Here is a 7183-nt window from a genome sequence, read left to right as displayed (position 1 = left end):
TTCATAAATTATAGATACGTTGGAGAAGTATCAGAAGGGCCTATGTATTTCGCGAAAAAAACGTTCCCCCCGCTGACAGGTCGGACCCACCAGCTATATCATCGCACACAAGGAAGTGCCTCCTTATGACGCCCAAAAAAAATGAAAACCCCCTGCTAGCTGGGACCCACCATATTGTGTGGCTGACTTGTGGGCCTACTAAGTTGACGGGGACGGAGGGCTTTGTCAACTTAGTCAATACTCCAGTGACCGTATGATGTCCATCCAACGTCCATAGTGCTTCTTCAACCTCTGGTCTTCTTGCTCCAGCCGCCCAAAGCAGCGCCGGTCGTGCCGCCTGCTCCTGCCTCCCATGGCCGGCTGTGCTGCCGCGGATGCCTCACCGCCCCCATACTACTCCCACCACTGGCCAGGCCATCCCTCCACTCACCCACACCCCCTGTTATTCTGCGGTGACGGCAGCCTCACACCGCAGCCGAACCAGTGAACCCTCGTACTCCTCTCCGCGTGGGCATCCACTGCCGCGTCTTCCCCGGCTCCGCGTCGTCCCCTTCCTAGGCCTCACCGTCGTCCACCACCGTGGTGCTCTCGGCGCGGCGTGGTCAATGTGGTCAACGACCAACTTCCATCGGAAGAGTACTGTACGTGGAGAGGCTGACAGCTGGGTCCACGGCAGCCGCAAGGAAGTGCCTCCTTATTACGCGGAAAATAATTATTCCTCCACCTGACAGCAGGAACCCACCGGACGGGCCACCGGTATTTCGTGAAAAAAAATGTTTCCCCCCTGACTACTGGGACCCACCGGACGGGCCACCGTATTTCGCGAAAAAAACGTTCCCCCCGCTGTTAGCTCGGACCCACCAGAAGTGCCTCTTTATTACGCACAAAAAAATGAATACTCCCCCTGCTAGCTGGGACCCACCTTGGTGGGAGGCTGACTTGTGGGACTACTAAGTTGACGGGGACGGAAGGCTTTATCAACTTAGTCAAGGCTCCTCCAGGTCGCCGGCAGCCAGCTGCTGCTGCAGGAGGACCGCGTCGGCAGAGGTCGCTGTGGCCCGGCGAATGTCGTCGAAGAGGCCGAAAGTCGGCCCTAAGCGGATGCACAACGCCGTCCCCTCGGAGTTGCCGGTGACGGAGTCGAGGTCGGCGTCGCGGCGAGACAAGGCATCGGCCAAGGTGTTAAGGCGACCCGGGCGATACTCGACGGAGAAGTCGAAGCTGAAGAGCTTGCTAATCCACTGGTGCTGCGGCACGGTCGAGAGCCTCTAGTCCAGCAGGAACTTGAGGCTGTAGTGGTCCGTGCGAATCTGGAAAGACCGGCCCCACAGATAGGGCCGCCAATGGCGCACCGCCTGCACCAAGCCAATGAGCTCCCGCTCGTACGCCGCGAGCTTGAGATGGCGCGGGGCAAAGGGCCGGCTGAAGAAGGCGAGAGGACCATCGCCCTGATGAAGCACGGCGCCGAACCCGGCACCCGAGGCGTCACAGTCCACCACGAATGGGCGGTCGAAGTCCGGCATCTGAAGAACGGGCCCCGTCGTGAGGGCCCCCTTGAGGGCCTCAAATGCTCTCGTCGCCTCCTCGTCCCAGGCAAAGGCGTCGCGGCGCAACAGTCGCGTGAGTGGCGAAGCGATGAGGCCGAACTCCCGGATGAACTTCCGGTAATATCCGGCGAGGCCGAGAAACCCGCGAAGAGCCCGCGGAGACTGTGGCGTCGGCCAGGCGGCGACGGCGGCCACCTTGTCGGCGTCCATAGCGACCCCGTCGGCCGAGATGACGTGGCCCAGGTAGGCAACCGAAGGCGTCCCGAACGAGCACTTCGAGCGCTTAAGATGAAGATGGTGCGCCCGAAGCTCGTTGAAGACGATGGCGACGTGCTGGAGGTGCTCTGCCCAAGACGCACTGCAGATCAGAATATCATCAAAGAAAACGAGCACAAACCGACGCAAGTAGGGCTGGAGGACGTCGTTCATCAGAGCCTGGAAGGTTGCCGGGGCGTTGGTGAGGCCAAAGGGCATCAACAAGAACTCGAAGTGGCCGTGGTGAGTCCGAAATGCCGTCTTGGTGATGTCGTCCGGGTGCATGCGCACCTGGTGGTACCCCGACCGGAGGTCGAGCTTGGTGAAGAAGCGCGCGCCGTGTAGCTCATCGAGGAGCTAATCGACCACCGGAATAGGGAATTTGTCCTTAAGTGTGACAGCATTAAGGGCACGGTAGTCGATGCAGAAACGCCATGTGCCGTCCGACTTGCGGACGAGAAGCACTGGCGCGGTAAACGGCGAGGTGGAGAGCCGGATGATGCCTGCCGCGAGCATGAGCGCACACTGCCGCTCCAACTCATCCTTCTGCAACTGCGGATAGTGGTAAGGACGTACCGCCACTGGCGGGAAGCCCGGCAGAAGGTGGATACGGTGATCATACACCCGGGCGGGCGGAAGCCCCTGTGGCTCGGTGAAGATGTCGTCGTGCTGCTGCAGAAGGCTCTCCAAGAGCGGGTGCTCGGCCTCGGCGGTGGTCGCGGCCAGCTGAAGTGGTGGTGCGGGTGCGGCGCCCCCAATGCTGCCCCACCGAATGCGGTGACCCGACCGCCAGAAGGTCATTGTCAGCGCGTCGAAGTCCCAGAGAATGGGACCCAGCGTGCGCAAGAAGTCGACGCGCGAGGATGAAGTCGAAGCAGCCCAAGTCGATGCCGGCGCAGGTGATGGTGAAGTGCTCGTCGCCGATAGTGATGGGCACATCGCGGGCGAGCCCGTGGCAGCGGAGACGGTCGCCATTAGCGACAGTGACCCGCAACTGCTCCCCGCCGATCGGCTGTAGAGCAAGGCACCGCATGGTAGCCTCCAGCAGGAAATTATACGTGGAACCTGTGTCCAGGAGGGCCACCAGGCGCTCACCATGGATCACGACTGGTAAGAGCATCGTCCGTTCATCACGGATGCCGGCCAGCGCGTGAAGCGACACCACGAGGGCGGTGGCCGGGGTCGGCGCGGGTGCCGGTGCGGGCTCCGCAAGAGCTGGAACGCCGAGGCCATCCTCTGGGGTGTCCTCCTCGGTCTCGTCCATCGTCTCCAAGTAGAAGAGGCGCGGGCAGACATGGCCCAGTGCATAGGGCGCATCGCAGTTGAAGCACAGGCCCAAGCGCCGGCGTTCAAGCTGCTCCGCCTGAGTAAGGCGCCGGAACGGCCGCGTCGGGGCCGGGGTGGCCGCCGGGGCTACAGTGGACGACGCAGGTGCTGTCTGAGGCGGCCGGGGGGGGGGGGGGTTGTCGGCCCCCACGTGGCGCAGATGGCCGCGTCAACGCCTGGGCGCGCTGCTCGAACGCCCGAGCATAGTACATGGCCGTCTGAAGGTCTTGGGGCCCCTTCATCTCGACGTCCACGCGGATGTGGTCGGGAAGGCCGCCGACGAAAAGTTCCGCCCGCTGTAGGGCCGTCACACCTGGCGCGTGGCACGCCAGGGCCTGGAAGCGGTCGGCGAAATCCTGCACTGTGGAGGTGAAAGGCAGGCGGCCCAACTCCGCCAAGCGGCTCCCTCAGACTGGTGGACCGAAGCGAAGAAGACACAGCTCGCGGAAACGATCCCACGGGGGCATGCCGCCCTCGTCCTGCTCAAGGGCGTAGTACCATGTCTAGGCGGCCCCGCGGAGATGGTAGGAAGCCAGCCAAGTGCGCTCCGATGCGGGCGTGCGCTGTCCGCGGAAGAACTGGTCACACTGGTTGAGCCAGTTAAGCGGGTCGTCCGAACCGTCGTAAGTGGCGAAGTCGATCTTCGCGAACCGGGGCGGCTGGTGCTGTGGCGCGTCCTGGCCCACTGCCTCGATGGTGCGGAGGGCTGATGATGGCGCTCGGTCCATGGTGGGGAGGCCTGTGTAGTTCCCTGTGGCGCCCGACGCCTCGAGCTGCAACTGAGAATCCAACGGCGGCCGGGCCTCCGTGTAAGCCGGCGGAGGGGACGTCCCGTGGAGCCAGCCTGGAAGCGGAGACGGTGACGGTGGGAAGCGGACCTCCTGGATCGGGAGTCCGCTCGGCGAGGACCGGCCCAAGCTAGGGCTGGGGGGGGGGGCGGTGGTGGCACCTGCACGGTTGCCGCCGGGAGGAACGGCGTGGCGGGGGACGGCGCGGCCCAGGTCGGCCACTGTGGGCCCTGGGCGGCGACTGGTGGCGCGGGTGGTGTCGCAAGCGTCGGCTGCGGCCACTGTGGCCACGGCGGCGTCGAAGCCGCTTGTGAGGGGAGCGCCGGATAGCCCCCGGTGATGGCCGGATGGAGCTGCGGGTGCGGCCCGTACGGGCTAGCCAAGTAGAGGCGGATGCCCTGGACAGCGACGACCAGGTCGTTGAGTACCCCGGCCATGGCCTCCGGCGTAAACTGCTGCGGCACGGCGGAAGGCGACGGCGGCGAGTGGTGGATGGAAGGTGGCGGCTGGCCTTGGCCCGGCGTGGTGCCGGGTGCAGGGGAGATCGGCGCCGACAGCGAGGCCGTGGCGCCCGCCGATAGCGAGGCCGTGAAGTCCGGCGATGAAGCGGCGGCGGTGGTGGGGTTGGTGGCAGCGGCGGTGGGGGAGTTGGCGGGCAGCGGCGGCGGCGGTGGTGGCGAAGACATGGTCGAAACCCGGGTACCTGATACCAAATTGGTAGGACTAGGGTTCCTACCGGTGCGGCTACGCAGGTTATAGGGACAAGGTGGAGGAGGGCAAGGGCTGGAGCGGGCGCGCCGGCGAGTGGGCGCCGTCGCGGCTAGGGTTTAGGTGCGGCGGCGATTAGGGTAGGAGGTGGCTAGGGTTCCGGCTCCTTTGGAGCCGGGCAATAGGATAGAAATATCTTTATTGGTTAATCTTAAAAAGGTGTCTTACAACTAATATTTATAACCTCAAAACGAATAGCCTAAGATAACTTGTAGCCTAAGATAACTTGTGGGTCAAGCCCCTAACTACTGCCGGCCTCCTCCGGTTATATGTTAAACCGGTCATAACAAGAAGCCAATATTCTTGCGCCGGATTTTCGCCAGTACTTTCATCTTATTCTTCACTTGTCTCAGTGTTTTCTTGCCCGAACTGAACAGCCGCTTCACAGATTGACCTTTCCAAATGCTCCTCTTCCAATCACATTCCTGCTCGTCGTCCTCTCCGCTCCGGTGATCTTGATTGGGTTGAAAAGCACCAGCTTCCATGGGCAGGACTTGTCGCCATGTATCCACCTGCAAATACCACAGCGCCAATCCTGTAAGAATGACACCACTGTCGCTGCCAGTGCTAGTCGCTGATGCTTTCTCAATGGCGCATCACAGTCGTTCGGCATCCCAGGACCGCACATACCTGGGTTCCCTTCAAGAAACACGGGAGGAAGGCCCGAGACCAGCTCTTATACGAGGCGTTGAGCAATGCAATCTTCAGGTTCTGGAGCTCTGCCGGAAGGAATAGCACCGGTGAGACCATTCCTGGACAGATCAATGTAGGTCAGCACCGGCAAGTCCTCAAGAGAGGCCGGTGAGACCGTTGCTGGACAGGAACAGAGATACCGGCCTCTTGCAGTTCTTCAAGTCAGAAGAGAGATACCTTCCTCTTGCAGTTCTTGAAGAAAGGGATCGAACTGGAGATGGCATTGTGGGAGATGCCATGATGCTCATCGCGGGGGATTCGCGTAAGTTGTCCGGCAATCTGCCGTTAAGCTCACTCAGTGAAGCGGTACATGGTGCGAATCAGGCCGATGCTCTGAAGCATCACACGGAAGAAGCTGTTATTGTCAACCTGAACCTGCTCGAGCCGAGACACACCGCCGGGGTTGTCAACCGGAGAACCGGTTGTTCTTGGCGTGAATGACCTGCTAATGATGGCAGTGACCAGAGGCCGGCGGGGAGCTCCCCGGTGAACGCGTTGCCCTGCACCTCGAACCTCTGCCGCATCAGGCACCTGCTGCTTGTCGACACGTACCGTTGGCGTTGGGGAACGGCCCGGGCAAAGCAATCGTGCGACAAATCCAGACACAGCAGCTTCTGAAACTTTTGGCCGAATCCCGGAGGGGATGAACGACTCCTGTCAAGCTTTCCATGGGCAGATCAAGAGCCTCCAGTTGCTCCAACCCAACAAAGGTCTCAGGGGTCACGCCGCTAAACCCTGACCCCGGCAAGAAGAGCCACCTGAGGCTGGCCAATTCGCCGAGCTCCAAGAATTGGTTGCCGGACAGGTTCAGGTAGTGGAGGCTGGTCAGGTTGCGACACAGCGCCGGAGAGGCGGTTGCCCCCGCAGTGCCGCGAGGCCCGGCGGCACCGTGCCCTCGATGTTGTTGCCGCTGAGGTCTGGTTGAAGGTGCTGCTCCGCCAGCGGGCCCGAGAAGGCGCCGGAACCGAGGTCGAGGAAGACAAGCAAGGCGTAGCGGGACGGTCTGGTTGAAGGTGTTGGACGTGAGGCTGAGGCTGGTGAGGCTCGGGACGCGGCAGAGCGCGGAGGCATTGATGTCGCCGGAGAGGCCGAGGCCCTGGAGATAAACGACGACGGAGGCGGACGAGCTGGAACCCCTGCAGGTGACGTGCGACCAGTTGCAGTAGGGCGTGGAGCTGGACCAGGTGGCGAGCGCGCCGGAGGCGTCATGCAGGGAGGCCTTGAAGCTGAGCAAGAGGTCGTGCACTGGCTGCTCTCCTTCCGCTTCTGCCGCTGCCGTTGAGGACCAGAAGTTGATCAGCGGCGATAGGAGGAGCAGGAAGAGACGTAGGCAGGCGCCGCTGGTGGTTGCCATGGTTATGGAGGGAGCCCGCCAGCCGGCGAGGTGTAGGAATGCGTGAGGTGAGTGCAAGCAGGAGGAGAGTGACTGAGCGAGCTAGAGACAGTGGGTGCTGTTGGTCAATGGCTGGCTGTACTGCGGGCAAATGGAGTAGGCTCAGACCCTCACAATCTCACTCGCTCTCTGTTTTCTGTTTTCTGTGACACACACACACGCACGCAGTGTTTCAGAACAATGCCCGCTTCAGAGTTTCAGAGAAAGACAGAGGAAACAACGAATAGTACTGTATTTGGTTCCGAGCAACACACGCCTTTTTCCCGTTAGCAAGAATAAGGTAGCACATGCAGTGTGCGTGCAGTAGAGCTCGACACTCGACAGTGACCAGCTTCACGATCCGCGGATGTCCTTCTCCATCTTCTTGAAAAAGCCCTGTATCTTCCTCAACCCGTACAGCCAGAGCCCTGGAT

The 7183-nt window shown here is 61.7% G+C and overlaps 1 pseudogene; it reads right to left on the bottom strand.

Annotated features, from left to right (window-relative positions):
• Positions 1 to 4965: 4965 nt before the first annotated feature.
• LOC109754935 (receptor-like protein 32) lies at positions 4966 to 6731 on the bottom strand (annotated as a pseudogene).
• Between the last annotated feature and the right edge of the window lie 452 nt (positions 6732 to 7183).

Source organism: Aegilops tauschii, chromosome 2 (genome assembly GCF_002575655.3).
Source record: "Aegilops tauschii subsp. strangulata cultivar AL8/78 chromosome 2, Aet v6.0, whole genome shotgun sequence".
NCBI classification, from domain to species: Eukaryota; Viridiplantae; Streptophyta; class Magnoliopsida; order Poales; family Poaceae; genus Aegilops; species Aegilops tauschii.
The sequence above is the reverse complement of the archived record's forward strand: the minus strand, read 5'-3'. Positions and strand labels throughout refer to the sequence as shown.